The sequence below is a fragment of the Pseudophryne corroboree genome, chromosome 3 (genome assembly GCF_028390025.1).
Source record: "Pseudophryne corroboree isolate aPseCor3 chromosome 3, aPseCor3.hap2, whole genome shotgun sequence".
NCBI lineage: Eukaryota > Metazoa > Chordata > Amphibia > Anura > Myobatrachidae > Pseudophryne > Pseudophryne corroboree.
The window spans coordinates 404,609,588-404,625,801 of NC_086446.1; the positions used below are offsets into that span (position 1 = coordinate 404,609,588).

Consider the following 16,214-nt stretch of genomic DNA (forward strand, 5'->3'; position numbering starts at 1 on the left):
ATTCCCCATGGTCCTTACGGAGTCCCCAGCATCCACTAGGACGTCAGAGAAAATTACAGGAAAACCATCTACTTACAGGCATTTTTTGCACCCCAAATTTATCTAGAGCATACATTTGCTGAAAAATACTTGCTTTCTATTACTGTTAAAAGTTATTACAAAATGCAGAAATCAGACAAAGGATTGTTTTCCAGATGCATGTAAGTAATGGGGACCCTACAGGTGAAATTCAACTATTCTGCAGATGGCAAGAACGGCCATTACTTATCGCATTCAAATGCACCAGGTTTATACACATAGCGGCTGGACCCATGCAAAATATTGGTCGGCTGCCAAAATGGCAGTTTGGGCTCCAAAGAGCCTGACTTTTAGAGCACCTGCAGCATTCACATCCATTGGAACAAACAACTGAATACTTCCCATCACTTTAGACAGGAGCTGCAGGTGTCCAAAAACAATTGAATTCCTCCCAAAGTTCCCCAAATACTTTTCTTGTGGCCACTAATAGTACTTGGTAACTACACTGTTACCCAATAAAATCTACCTTTTTGGGGGGGGTACAGGCTGATTTTCCCACATTTAACGCTACTAGAATAAAAAAAAAATACAGCACAACCACTGAGAAACATTCTCCAACTGAATTGTGGGTTAAGTCGTAGAAAGCATAGATGCGCTAAGTGAGCTAATTCAAGTCACGGTAAACAAAGATGTAACTACTGCTAATTAAATGCCTTTGCCTCCAATACTCAACCAGATTCAAAAATAAATATCTAATACCCTTTCCACATATGCATCCAGGGAAATTGCAGAGTCTAGCAAGCCGGCAAATTCCTGGGACTCAGCCCAACCCTGGTTAAGAGGCAGGTCGTGTTTGTCACGGGTAGTTTCCTTTCACACAAATCAAAAACCCAAGTTGATGCACATTCACGTGCAAAGACCTAGGTTCCAGATGTATGTGTGAAAGGGGTATAACACACAAATCAGATTTCAGCATTAAAGGCAAAGGCTTTTATGCAACTATAACTTGAAACAAGATAATGCAAATGGCGATAAAAAAAAAAAAAAAAAAAGTTATCAGCCTTTACTTTACAACTTTGAATTGAACAATGAGTTGTAGATATATATTTATATAAAAAAAGATAAGTTCAACTGTATTAATAAATAAAACATTCCGCATTTATGAATACAGTTACGCTAAAGTTTAATTATAACAATTAAGAGACTACTATGACTAGAGATGTGCAGGTTTGGGTATACTCAGTTGTTAACGCCAATTTAGCACAAGTTTAGATTTATCTTATTGGCTATCCAAAACACATGACAGCCGGATAGCCAATAAGATGCCATTTCTGAGTAAATCTAAACCCACACACCTCCATTTATGACAAGTATTTAAGAACAAAAACTATCAGGCTTCATGAAAGATACTGTCCTTTAATGCTAGTAACAGGTTACTTATACCCCTTTTCCACTAGCTTTTTTAAACACGGATAAATGCGCAGGGGCGCACATTTACCCGTGTTTTTCCCTAGTGGAAACGGGTCCCCCGGCAAATTCCCGGATCAAGTGATCCGGGAATCCTACCCTGGTAGCTAGCCGGCTAGCTGTCTAGTCTGAACGGGTGCCGTGTCGAGGCGACACGGCTCCCGTTCACAGGGAGGACGGCGCTAGGAGATCATGTGATCTCCCAGCGCCGCCCCTGCAGCGTCACTAGCCGCATCACCACCCCGGCAATTGCCGGGTTGGTGAGCGCTGTCTGCAGGGGGCTGTAGCACGGGTCGCAGCAGTGTCAGGCGACACGACTGCGACCCGTGCTATGCTAGTGGAAAAGGGGTATAAGTTACTGGAGCAGTACTGTCGAATAATCTTGCTTGAACCCACAAACGGTGTGAGCAAAAAGTAGCAAGTTTTTTCCTCCTGTAATTATCTGCACTGCTCATGGTTCCACATAACCGACTGTCCAATGACTGGATGGCGATATCTTTGACTAAAGCTGGGTACACACCCAGCCAACTTGACGGTAGGCGCACAGACATAGCAGCCGATTCTGTGGAGTATAGACATTTACCAATCGACCACACAAAATGTCAGTCCAGTCATCCAGCTGGGTGGGCAGAGACCTCAGTCCCTGCAGACAGTGTACGGGTGGTAGGTGGGTCGCCGTACACAGCCAGATGCGCTACTATATCCGCTATTAGCTGTGCTGTACAACGCAATAGAACTGTGAATGTCGTGCACACACCTGCCAACGATACATTGTCCATTCGTTGGAATGGGCGATATATCGCCCAGTGTGCACCCAGCATAACCCCCATAATCTATGATACTGCAACTTTAATCTCATAAAGGCAATCCAATTCTGTGCAACAGCACATGTGCCTTACCATAATGGTGCCTAAGGGGTATATTCAATCCTATCCGTTTGATAGATAGACAGTGTCTAGTTAGACAGTCAATAGATAGACACCATATATTACAGACATTAGGTCGACAGGGTCAAAAGGTCGACAGGGTCAAAATTGTCTACATAAAAAAGATTGACAAATATTTTTTTTAAATGTAACATGTTTTTGGATTATTTCATACTTTCTCTATCCATGTCGGCATAGAGTTGGTTATAAACCTTGTGGCGAGCGCAGCGAGCCACCGTGCCCGAAGCGTGGCGAGCAAAGCGAGCCCCGCGAGGGTATGCCTTTCTACAATTGGGGGTCCCAGATGACAAAACTATCCACACAAACCACAAAAATCATGGTGTCTACCTTTTTCATGTCGACCATTTTTATGTCGACCTTTTGACCCTGTCGACCTAATGTCCATCTAACATATGGTGTCTATCTATTGACTGTCTAACTAGACACTATCTTTCATACCGGAACCTATTCAATTGCGGTCGAATTGCCGCAATTGTCAAAAAACTGGTCATTTTCGACACAAAAAAAAACTGTCGAATTGGATTCGACAATTCAATACAAAAATTCGACAAAAAACCTGCCGCTTCATTTTCGACTTTTTTCAATTCGACATGTCTGCAATGTTAAAAATGCAGCTTTTCGACAAAAGTATATTCAATTGAAGAATGTCGATTCGACAATAGTGCTTTTCGACAGTCATTTCGTCAATTTCATTCCGCCTCATTTTTCTGTCGTGATCTAATAAAAAAATTTAAAAACATGGGGGTTTTTTGGTGCTTTTTTGATTGCTAATAGCATATCTATTTATATTTGAAGGGATTATCTACTTGGTTGTCTATTTATGAGCCACAAGTATTATTTAATAGATTTTTTAAAAGAATATTTCTTTTACGGACTACAATAATATGGAGAGATCAGTGCATGTTTTTCAGTGGGAAGAGGTGTGAAATGGTTAAATATCCTGAAAAAAAATGCGTGGGGGTCCCCCCCTCCTACGCTGGTACTTGGGAGAACCACAAGTACCAGCATGCGGGGGGGGGCGCGCTGGTACCTGTAGTTCTACTACAAAAAAAAAATACCCAAATAAAGCCTCCCAGCTTGCGTGGGAGGCTTGCTGGGACTTGTAGTTCTGCTACAAAAAACAATATTCTTTTTTGTCACAAAAGGCTATCAGCCCCCATTCGCCGCCCTTGGATGGTGGGGTGGGAGCCTCGGGCTTCACCCCTGGCCCTTGGGTGGCTGGAGGGGGGGACCCCTTGATTTAAGGGGTCCCTACTCCTCCAGGGTACCCAGGCCAGGGGTGACTAGCTGGGGATTTAATGCCACGACCGCAGGGAGCGGTATAAAAGTGTCCCCCGGCTGTGGCATTATCTCTCTGGCTAGTGGAGCCCGGTGCTGGTGTTAAAAATACAGGGGACCCCTACGTCTTTAGTCCCCCGTATTTTTTGCACCAGGACCAGGCACAGAGCCCGGTGCTGGTTGTTAAAATACGAGGGAACCCCTGTCATTTCCCCCCCCGTATTTTTACAACTAGGACCGGCTCAAAGAGGCCGCAGCTGGTTATGCTTAGGAGGGGGGGGAACCCCACCAAAAAAAATAAGAATTTACTTACCGATAATTCTATTTCTCGGAGTCCGTAGTGGATGCTGGGGTTCCTGAAAGGACCATGGGGTATAGCGGCTCCGCAGGAGACAGGGCACAAAAAAGTAAAGCTTTACTAGGTCAGGTGGTGTGCACTGGCTCCTCCCCCTATGACCCTCCTCCAGACTCCAGTTAGGTACTGTGCCCGGACGAGCATACACAATAAGGGAGGCATTTTGAATCCCGGGTAAGACTCATACCAGCCACACCAATCACACCGTACAACTTGTGATCTAAACCCAGTTAACAGTATGACAACAGAAAGGGCCTCTTAAAGATGGCTCCTTAACAATAACCCGAATTAGTTAACAATAACTATGTACAAGTATTGCAGATAATCCGCACTTGGGATGGGCGCCCAGCATCCACTACGGACTCCGAGAAATAGAATTATCGGTAAGTAAATTCTTATTTTCTCTATCGTCCTAAGTGGATGCTGGGGTTCCTGAAAGGACCATGGGGATTATACCAAAGCTCCCAAACGGGCGGGAGAGTGCGGATGACTCTGCAGCACCGAATGAGAGAACTCCAGGTCCTCCTTTGCCAGGGTATCAAATTTGTAAAATTTTACAAACGTGTTCTCCCCCGACCACGTAGCTGCTCGGCAGAGTTGTAATGCCGAGACCCCTCGGGCAGCCGCCCAAGATGAGCCCACCTTCCTTGTGGAGTGGGCTTTTACAGTTTTAGGCTGTGGCAGGCCTGCCACAGAATGTGCAAGTTGAATTGTGTTACAAATCCAACGAGCAATCGACTGCTTAGAAGCAGGTGCGCCCAACTTGTTGGGTGCATACAATATAAACAGCGAGTCAGATTTTCTGACTCCAGCCGTCCTTGCAATGTATATTTTTAAGGCTCTGACAACGTCCAACAACTTGGAGTCCTCCAAGTCGCTAGTGGCCGCAGGCACCACAATAGGTTGGTTCAGATGAAATGCTGATACCACTTTAGGGAGAAAATGCGGACGAGTCCGCAGTTCTGCCCTATCCGAATGGAAGATTAGATAAGGACTTTTATAAGATAAAGCCGCCAATTCAGATACTCTCCTGGCAGAGGCCAGGGCTAGTAACATAGTCACTTTCAATGTGAGATATTTCAAATCCACCTTTTTCAATGGTTCAAACCAATGGGATTTGAGGAAATCTAAAACTACATTTAGATCCCACGGTGCCACCGGAGGCACCACAGGAGGCTGTATATGCAGTACTCCCTTGACAAAAGTCTGGACCTCAGGGACAGAGGCCAATTCTTTTTGGAAGAATATTGACAGGGCCGAAATTTGAACCTTAATGGATCCCAATTTGAGACCCATAGATAATCCTGATTGCAGGAAATGTAGGAAACGACCCAGTTGGAATTCCTCCGTCGGAACCCTCCGATCCTCGCACCACGCTACATATTTTCGCCAAATGCGGTGATAATGTTTCACGGTGACTTCCTTCCGTGCCTTAATCAAGGTAGGAATGACTTCTTCTGGAATGCCTTTCCCTTTTAGGATCTGGCGTTCAACCGCCATGCCGTCAAACGCAGCCGCGGTAAGTCTTGAAAAAGACAGGGACCCTGCTGTAGCAGGTCCCTTCTCAGAGGTAGAGGCCACGGTTCGTCCGTGAGCATCTCTTGAAGTTCCGGATACCAAGTCCTTCTCGGCCAATCCGGAACCACTAGTATTGTTCTTACTCTTCTTTGCCGTATGATCTTCAATACCTTTGGTATGAGCGGCAGAGGAGGAAACACATACACTGACTGGTACACCCAAGGAGTTACCAGTGCGTCCACAGCTATTGCCTGTGGATCTCTTGACCTGGCGCAATATTTGTCCAGTTTCTTGTTGAGGCGAGACGCCATCATGTCTACAATTGGTCTTTCCCAACGGTCTATTAACATGTTGAAGACTTCTGGATGTAGACCCCACTCTCCCGGATGAAGATCGTGTCTGCTGAGGAAGTCTGCTTCCCAGTTGTCCACGCCCGGGATGAACACTGCTGACAGTGCTATCACGTGATTCTCCGCCCAGCGAAGAATCTTGGCAGCTTCTGCCATTGCACTCCTGCTTCTTGTGCCGCCCTGCCTGTTTACATGGGCGACCGCCGTGATGTTGTCCGACTGAATCAACACCGGCTTTCCTTGCAGGAGAAGTTCAGCCTGGCTTAGAGCATTGTAGATTGCTCTTAGTTCCGGAATGTTTATGTGAAGAGACTTTTCCAGACTCGTCCATACTCCCTGGAAGTTTCTTCCTTGTGTGACTGCTCCCCAGCCTCTCAGGCTGGCGTCCGTGGTCACCAGGATCCAATCCTGAATGCCGAATCTGCGGCCTTCTAATAGGTGAGCCTTCTGCAACCACCACAGAAGTGACACCCTTGTCTTTGGTGACAGGGTTATTCGCAGGTGCATCTGCAGATGCGACCCTGACCATTTGTCCAACAGATCCCTTTGGAATATTCTTGCATGGAATCTGCCGAATGGAATTGCTTCGTAAGAAGCCACCATTTTTCCCAGGACTCTTGTGCATTGATGTACTGACACTTTTCCTGGTTTTAGGAGGTTCCTGACCAGATCGGATAACTCCTTGGCTTTTTCCTCTGGAAGGAAAACCTTTTTCTGAACCGTGTCCAGAATCATTCCTAGGAACAGCAGACGAGTTGTCGGGATTAAATGGGATTTTGGAATATTCAGAATCCACCCGTGTTGTCTTAGCACCTCTTGAGATAGTGCTAAAGCTGTCTCCAGCTGTTCTCTGGACCTTGCCCTTATTAGGAGATCGTCCAAGTATGGGATAACTAATACGCCTTTTCTTCGAAGAAGAATCATCATCTCGGCCATTACCCTGGTAAAGACCCGAGGCGCCGTGGACAATCCGAACGGCAGCGTCTGAAACTGATAGTGACAGTTTTGAACAATGAACCTGAGGTACCCCTGGTGTGCGGGGTAAATCGGAACGTGTAGATACGCATCCTTGATGTCCAAGGATACCATAAAGTCCCCTTCTTCCAGGTTCGCTATCACTGCTCTGAGTGACTCCATCTTGAACTTGAACTTTTTTATGTAGAGGTTCAAGTACTTCAGATTTAGAATAGGCCTTACCGAGCCATCCGGCTTCGGTACCACAAATAGAGTGGAATAATACCCCTTTCCTTGTTGTAATAGGGGTACTTTGACTATCACCTGCTGAGCGTACAGCTTGTGAATGGCTTCCAACACCCTCTCCCTTTCGGAAGAGACGGTTGGTAAGGCAGACTTCAGGAAACGATGAGGAGGATCCGTCTCTAATTCCAACCTGTACCCCTGAGATATTATCTGCAGGATCCAGGGGTCTACCTGCGAGTGAGCCCACTGCGCGCTGTAATTTTTGAGACGGCCCCCCACTGTCCCCGAGTCCGCTTGAGAGGCCCCAGCGTCATGCTGAGGTTTTTGCAGGAGCCGGGGAGGGCTTCTGTTCCTGGGAAGGAGCTGCCTGTTGGTGTCTCTTCCCTCTTCCTCTGCCTCGTGGCAGGTACGACAAGCCCTTTGCTCTCTTATTTTTGTAGGAGCGAAAAGGCTGCGGTTGAAAGGTCGGTGCCTTTCTCTGTTGGGGAGTGACTTGAGGTAAAAAAGTGGATTTCCCGGCAGTAGCCGTGGCCACCAAGTCTGATAGACCAACTCCAAATAACTCCTCCCCTTTATACGGCAAAACCTCCATGTGACGTTTTGAATCCGCATCGCCTGTCCACTGTCGTGTCCATAAGGCTCTTCTGGCTGAAATGGACATAGCACTCACCCGAGATGCCAGTGTGCAAATATCCCTCTGTGCATCACGCATATAGATAAATGCATCCTTTATTTGTTCTAACGACAGTAAAACATTGTCCCTATCTAGGGTATCAATATTTTCAATCAGGGATTCTGACCAAACTACTCCAGCACTGCACATCCAGGCAGTTGCTATAGCTGGTCGTAGTATAACACCTGCATGTGTGTATATATTCTTTTGAATAACTTCCATCTTTCTATCTGATGGATCCTTAAGTGCGGCCGTCTCAGGAGAGGGTAACGCCACTTGTTTGGATAAGCGTGTGAGCGCCTTGTCCACCTTAGGGGGTGTTTCCCAGCGCGCCCTAACCTCTGGCGGGAAAGGGTATAATGCCAATAACTTTTTTGAAATTATCAACTTTTTATCAGGAGCAACCCACGCTTCATCACACACGTCATTTAATTCTTCTGATTCAGGAAAAACTGTTTGTAGTTTTTTCACACCATACATAATACCCTGTTTTACGGTATCTGTAGTATCAGCTAAATGTAACGTCTCCTTCATTGCCAAAATCATATAACGTGTGGCCCTACTGGAAAATACGTTTGAATTTCTACCGTCGTCACTGGAATCAGTGCCCGTGTCTGGGTCTGTGTCGACCGACTGAGGCAAAGGGCGTTTTACAGCCCCTGACGGTGTTTGAGGCGCCTGGACAGGCATTAATTGATTGTCCGGCCGCCTCATGTCCTCAACTGACTGTTTAAGGGAAGATAAACCATCACGTAATTCCACAAATAAAGGCATCCATTCTGGTGTCGACCCCCTGGGGGGTGACATCTGCATATTTGGCAATTGCTCCGCCTCCACACCAATATCGTCCTCATACATGTCGACACCACGTACCGACACACACCGCAAACTCACAGGGAATGCTCTAATGAAGACAGGACCCACTAGCCCTTTTGGGGAGACAGAGGGAGAGTCTGCCAGCACACACCACAAAGCGCTATATATACAAGGGATATCCTTATATTAAGTGCTCCCTTATAGCTGCTTTAATATATATATATATAGCCATTAATGTGCCCCCCCTCTCTGTTTTACCCTGTTTCTGTAGTGCAGTGCAGGGGAGAGACCTGGGAGCCGTTCTGACCAGCGGAGCTGTGACAGAAAATGGCGCCGTGTGCTGAGGAGATAGGCCCCGCCCCTTTTTCGGCGGGTTCTTCTCCCGCTATTTTTCCAGTCAGGCAGGGGTTAAATATCTCCATATAGCCCCTATGGGCTATATGTGAGGTATTTTTAGCCTTGTATAAGGTTTATATTTGCCTCTCAGAGCGCCCCCCCCCAGCGCTCTGCACCCTCAGTGACTGCCCAGTGAAGTGTGCTGAGAGGAAAATGGCGCACAGCTGCAGTGCTGTGCGCTACCTTATGAAGACTGAGGAGTCTTCAGCCGCCGGTTTCCGGACCTCTTCACGCTTCAGCATCTGCAAGGGGGTCGGCGGCGCGGCTCCGGGACCGGACTCCACGGCTGGGCCTGTGTTCGATCCCTCTGGAGCTAATGGTGTCCAGTAGCCAAGCAGCAAATCCACTCTGCATGCAGGTGAGTTTACTACTTTCCCCCTAAGTCCCACGTTGCAGTGATCCTGTTGCCAGCAGGACTCACTGTAAAGAAAAAAACCTAAACTAAACTTTCTCTAAGCAGCTCTTTAGGAGAGCCACCTAGATTGCACCCTTCTCGTTCGGGCACAAAATCTAACTGGAGTCTGGAGGAGGGTCATAGGGGGAGGAGCCAGTGCACACCACCTGACCTAGTAAAGCTTTACTTTTTTGTGCCCTGTCTCCTGCGGAGCCGCTATACCCCATGGTCCTTTCAGGAACCCCAGCATCCACTTAGGACGATAGAGAAATTTTTATGATTTAACACCTTTGTCCTGTCCATTAAGTCGAATCCAGGCTGCCCACTATTCGTCAATTGGTCCATTTTTCGACAGCAGTACTGTTGAATCCGTTATTTATTTAAAATGTCGAATTTGGGTCCCAGCTGGAGGGTCCCAACCCTCCAGCTGGGACCCAAATTCGACATTCAATAAATAACGGAATTGTGTTGAATCCAAAAACGGTTGAATTCACGCCGGAATTCGACCGCAATTGAATATACCCCTAAGTTTGCAATGTTTATTATTGTGATTTGTTCCTGTACCACAGAGGTGCACAGGAAAACTTGCGACATTACACCTACTGTAACATGCAAATACTGTATGTGCACAGCAGGGGTTCACTACGGCTGGCCGGCGGTCGGGCTCCCGGCGACCAGCATCCCGGCGCCGGGAGCCCGACCGCCGGCTTACCGACAGCTTGGCGAGCGCAAATGAGCCCCTTGCGGGCTCGCTGCGCTCGCCACGCTACGGGCACTGTGGCGCGCTACGCGCGCCACACTATTTTATTCTCCCTCTATGGGGGTCGTGGACCCCCACGAGGGAAAATAATTGTCGGTATTCCGGCTGTCGGGCTCCCGGCGCCGGTATACTGAGCGCCGGGAGCCCGACCGCCGGCAAACAGAAGACCACCCCACAGCAGGACATTATGCAGAAATGAATAGGCCTTACAATGTGTAGCCAAAGTGCTGAACTTCAAAAAAACAAACAAACATATGGGTTACCAAGGTCCACTTGTGAGCGAGGCCTCTTAAAGTATACAATAATTAATTACTTAAATCAGTGTTGTCTACAGTCCAATATTTCCAACCATCAGGCTTCTTCAACAAATAAACCATCAATAAACTGCAGAGGAAAGGCAGCGAGTTTAAAGCAACACGTGACTTCTAACACTTCGGTAACGTTCTTTTTTACATCGCCCTTATACATATACAGAAGGTAAACGTGGGCAATTAGACAGGAGCAGGAGAGTACCATGACATATGTACACAGTCAGCGCGCATTCAAAACCCTTAAAGGGTAATGAGGATGCAGATCTGGGCCTCAAATCCATACAATGCTGGGATTACAGATTGCGGCACAATTCCCGGGGTACAGCGGTAACCCTGGCAGGGATTACGCCCCGGGCAGTGCACCCTCGGGTGGGTGAGGATATAGAGATCAGCATGCGAGGATGCGTCAGACTGGCTGCGTCACAGCCGGACTCTCTCCCATAGGGGCTGTATACAGCCGCCGTACACAGCTGCAGCTCCGCGTCCCCAGCACCGCGCTCAGCGCCCGCAGCCGCCGGCGGGGACACCGCCTCTGCGAGGAGCATTAACCCGTTACTCGCCATCACATTAGGAAACGTGTCTCGGGCAGCGGGGACTGTAGCTTTAAAGGGACATCATGAAAGCAGCAGCCTCGCCCACTCCGTGATAGGTCAGTCCGTCTGTCGCTCACGCAATGGCCTCAGCTGATTGGCCAGTACGTGTCTCCATCACCACCTGGCGGCGAGAGACCGGCAGCCTCAGACACCCCCACCCACAGCCCATTAAGCCCCGCGTCTTCTCAGCAACACGCACAAACTACCGGGAAAGTCGTATGCCGGGGAACTGCGTCACTGTCATTGATCTCCCCTATCCTGTAACATGGGTAAATGGTGCGCATCATCCTCTGCCCATCCCACCACTCAGGGATACTCGTGTCAGCGTAGTGGGCAGCAGCGTGCGGCTGTAGCGGTTACCTGGGATGCTTAAGCTGGGTACACCATCCTCTGTCTCCCGGCTGTATTGTCCTTTCTTCCCCGGCGCTGGCCCGCCTCACAGCTGCTGCTTCTTCTTCTTACGCAGATTTCTTCCAGTTACATAGAGACTCCCTCCTCTCCGCACATCCAGCAGCGCCTCCTCCTACTGTGTTGCGCTGCTGCGCGGCATGGCCGGGGCGCGTTATCGTGCGGCGCGCTCTGGGGGAACGGGAGTGAGTTCATGTGCTGGGCCGTGTTCTACAGTACCTCCCTCCCACCTAATAAGATATTCACACGGAGGGCGGGGCCTCTGCTACGTGTGTGTGGTGTGGTATGGCGCGCCCGGGTTTGTGGCGAGGAGAAGGTGTAATTGCTGAGTCACTCTGCTCCAGCGGCAGCCGCTGTGCTGTGCGCTGTAAAGCCTGCTGGCAGCATCTTTCGCTGCTGGTATGCCGCTGCCTGTTCCTGTGTTACAGCAGTGGTGCCATGATGTGAGGGCTGGTGCAGTGTGAGAGTTCCCCCATGTGGAGCTGCATTTGGAATTACGGGGGAAATACAACGCGGTTTTATGACGCCTGGCGTTCCCCTGGACAGCGCAATGAATAGACCAGATTTGGATGTTGCCCAAGCTCACCTGCTGTTTGTTAGACATGCCTGGTTACCTGCCTGGCAATGCTACAGTACATACTGCCACCTCGCTCTGCAGGGGAAGAAGTATTAATGAGAAGGAACTGGAAGGGGCTCTTTTATCAACAAGTGATAAAACGTTGCATATGATAAATGGCGCTCGAGCCAATCAGCTCCTAACTGTCATTTTTCAAACATGACAGGAGCTGTTTTTTGTTGTTTTTTTAAACACAGCCTGTAACCTGGCAGTTAGGCGCTGATGGGCTGCTACATTATCTCTCTTTACTATTATGGTTGTGTCTATGTCCCCTACGTGATTTTTTTATCCATTCTCTGTTCGTTTGAGGTTATTTAGTTTTGTCTATGCACCATTGGACCCTTGCAGGCTCGCTGTGCTTCGGGGGTCGGTGTCCTGCTCCGCTCGTCACAGGTTACTATCCCAAATAGTTTGTGACATGGACCCAGGGGCTTATGGGAAAGGTTCTCTCCACGAAGAGTAACTAGACTCTACCTTACTGTTCCTTATGGGAAAGGTTCTCTCCACGAAGAGTAACTAGACTCTACCTTACTGTTCCTTTCTCCAAGGCTTGATACATCTCCCTCTGGTTATAGTGTAAAGCTGAGTGCACACTAGACAATGTTTGCACCCAGTGGTGGGGCCCGGCATTACATACTTGCTGATCCCGACAGCATGACCCTCAATAGTGATGACTTCTGTCAGTGCCTCATGTAGGGCTGACAGAGGATGTCGCTGACAATGCACGGAAGCGCACATCGTCAGCGACATAGCGGGTACACACTAGACGATGTGCCCGATATGTTGGTCCGATCCTCCAGATCAGATGACATATTGTCTGGTGTGTACCCAGCTTAAGGATAGACAGGGAATGATTCAGCATCAATGACAGGAATCTATAGAAAAGGATGGGGATAAATATTGTGCATTGGAAGGGTGGGATTCAAGTGACGGAGATAAAATTCCCATCACTATTGAAACTCGCCTTTTTATGTCAGAGAACATTCAGACTCCCAAGATTGATGGCAAAATATTGGCTGTCAGAAGCAAACCCAAAAATTTATTCCAAACATAAATGGCTGATGTCCATCCATAGCATTGTGCTGTAATTGTGGCCCGCCACCTGTTTTAAGAAGCTACAATTTATGGCTTTTTACAGTGGTGTGCGGGCCACATGCACCACATTTTATTACAGTGACAGTCATTAATAGAAAAAAGTTAAACAGTAATGTGAAAACTTAAAAAAAACTAAGGTTTGTGTGTGTTTGCTTTATGTGGTTACACTAGCTAAAGGTTCATGATTATACATTTTCAGATAATTTTTCTTGTATTACGTTGTTTCCTGTATTGCTTATTTCCCACCCAGCAGGGGCAAATGCAGGATTTCTGAAGGTGGGGTTCCAAATAGTTACTTATAGAGCAAGTGTGGCCAGCCAATGCAAATAGCATAATGTATCATATAGTCTGCCTCGTACAAAGTGCATGTAATATATCAGATATAAATAGGACCAGCGATCACAATAAGCAGTTAGATGCGGGTGTAGGGACAGCCAGTCTCAGAGGCTGGCCATACTGCGATCCTGTATCTGGCTGTTATGCAATCTTAACGTCTACCTTTTCTCTCTTGAATTGCTGATTTTCTTTCTTTTTTTATATTTCTACACATGCGCATTCTGTTCCCTTGACGTTTGACTCCTGTTCTCTTACACACATTCATCGGCGTCCTAACTTATCTGAGACCACGCAAAAGCCACAGCAGGGTCAGATGTGAAATAAAGGGGCGGGGCTAGGTTAGGGAGAGTGACAGAGGGAAACGATCAACTTCCCTGCCCGTCATGTGTTCAAACTGCGCCATCCTGAAGTGGCGAATCTGAACACAGGAGAAGCGGAAAGCCGAGCTTCCCATCCTTTAATGAATCGCACTGGTAATGAACTTCTTCATGGAAACCCTGCTCTGTGAATAGCACAAATTAGAGAAAAGCCCTGTTTACTGCAAAACAGGGTTTTTATCGGCTACATGAATAGACCCCTCAGTGTTTTTTTCTTGTTTGTTTTTCTCTGACGTCCTAGTGGATGCTGGGACTTCCGTAAGGACCATGGGGAATAGCGGCTCCGCAGGAGACTGGGCACAAAAGTAAAAGCTTTAGACTAGCTGGTGTGCACTGGCTCCTCCCCCTATGACCCTCCTCCAAGCCTCAGTTAGATTTTTGTGCCCGAACGAGAAGGGTGCATGCTAGGTGGCTCTCCTGAGCTGCTTAGAAGTAAAAGTTTAAATAGGTTTTTTATTTTCAGTGAGTCCTGCTGGCAACAGGCTCACTGCATCGTGGGACTAAGGGGAGAAGAAGCGAACTCACCTGCGTGCAGAGTGGATTGGGCTTCTTGGCTACTGGACATTAGCTCCAGAGGGACGATCACAGGTTCAGCCTGGATGGGTCCCGGAGCCGCGCCGCCGGCCCCCTTACAGAGCCAGAAGAGCGAAGAGGTCCGGAGAAATCGGCGGCAGAAGACGTTCCTGTCTTCAGATAAGGTACCGCACAGCACTGCAGCTGTGCGCCATTGCTCTCAGCACACTTCACACTCCGGTCACTGAGGGTGCAGGGCGCTGGGGGGGAGCGCCCTGAGACGCAATAAAACACTATAAAAACCTTATATGGCTAAAGAAATGCATCACATATAGCTCCTGGGCTATATGGATGCATTTAACCCCTGCCAGTTTTCCTGAAAAAAGCGGGAGAAAAGGCCGCCGTGAAGGGGGCAGAGCCTTTCTCCTCAGCACACAAGCGCCATTTTCTTTCACAGCTCCGCTGGAAGGATGGCTCCCTGACTCTCCCCTGCAGTCCTGCTACAAGAATCAGGGTAAAACAAGAGAGGGGGGGCACTATTGGCAGCTAATATAAAACAGCAGCTATAAAGGGAGAAACACTTACATAAGGTTATCCCTGTATATATATAGCGCTCTGGTGTGTGCTGGCAAAGTCTCCCTCTGTCTCCCCAAAGGGCTCGTGGGGTCCTGTCCTCTTTCAGAGCATTCCCTGTGTGTGTGCTGGGTGTCGGTACGATTGTGTCGACATGTATGAGGAGGAAAATGATGTGGAAGCAGAGCAATTGCCTGTGTTAGTGATGTCACCCCCTAGGGAGTCGACACCTGACTGGATGGTCGTATTTAAAGAATTACGTGACAATGTCAGCACTTTGCAAAAAAACTGTTGACGACATGAGACAGCCGGCAAATCAATTAGTGCCTGTTCAGGCGTCTCAGACACCGTCAGGGGCGCTAAAACGCCCGTTACCTCAGATGGTCGACACAGACCCAGACACGGATACTGAATCCAGTGTCGACGGTGAGGAGACAAACGTAATGCCCAGTAGGGCCACACGTTACATGATCACGGCAATGAAGGAGGCATTGAATATTTCTGACACTACAAGTACCACAAAAAAGGGTATTATGTGGGGTGTGAAAAAACTACCAGTAGTTTTTCCTGAATCAGATGAATTAAATGAGGTGTGTGATAAAGCGTGGTTTTCCCCCGATAAAAAACTGCTGATTTCTAATAAATTATTGGCACTATACCCTTTCCCGCCAGAGGTTAGGGCACGTTGGGAAACACCTCCTAGGGTAGATAAGGCGCTCACACGCTTACCAAAACAAGTGGCGTTACCGTCTCCCGATACGGCCGCCCGCAAGGAACCAGCTGATAGAAGGCTGGAAAATATCCTAAAAGGTATATACACACATACTGGTGTTATACTGCGACCAGCAATCGCCTCAGCCTGGATGTGCAGCGCTGGAGTGGCTTGGTCGGATTCCCTGACTGAAAATATTGATACCCTGGATAGGGACAGTATATTATTAACTATAGAGCATTTAAAGGATGCATTACTATATATGCGAGATGCACAGAGGGATATTTGCACCCTGGCATCTAGAGTGAGTGCGATGTCCATTTCTGCCAGAAGAGCGTTATGGACGCGACAGTGGTCAGGTGATGCGGATTCCAAACGACATATGGAAGTATTGCCGTATAAAGGGGAGGAGTTATTTGGGGTCGGTCTATCGGACCTGGTGGCCACGGCAACGGCTGGAAAATCCACCTTTTTACCCCAGGTCACCTCTCAGCAGAAAAAGACACCG

General features: G+C 48.0%; 1 protein-coding gene across 4 annotated transcripts in view; it reads right to left on the bottom strand.

Annotated features, from left to right (window-relative positions):
- PHF20 (PHD finger protein 20) overlaps nt 1-11,709 on the bottom strand; it is a 360,572-nt gene extending 348,863 nt beyond the window's left edge. For 3 of the 4 annotated variants that reach the window (XM_063960151.1, XM_063960150.1, XM_063960147.1), the window contains exon 1: nt 11,437-11,707. The gene's annotated coding sequence lies outside the window, so the exon portion shown is untranslated. Of the gene's footprint in view, nt 1-11,436 lie in introns of all 4 variants that reach the window. The other variant, XM_063960149.1, reaches the window with a different exon arrangement.
- Nucleotides 11,710-16,214: the final 4,505 nt, after the last annotated feature.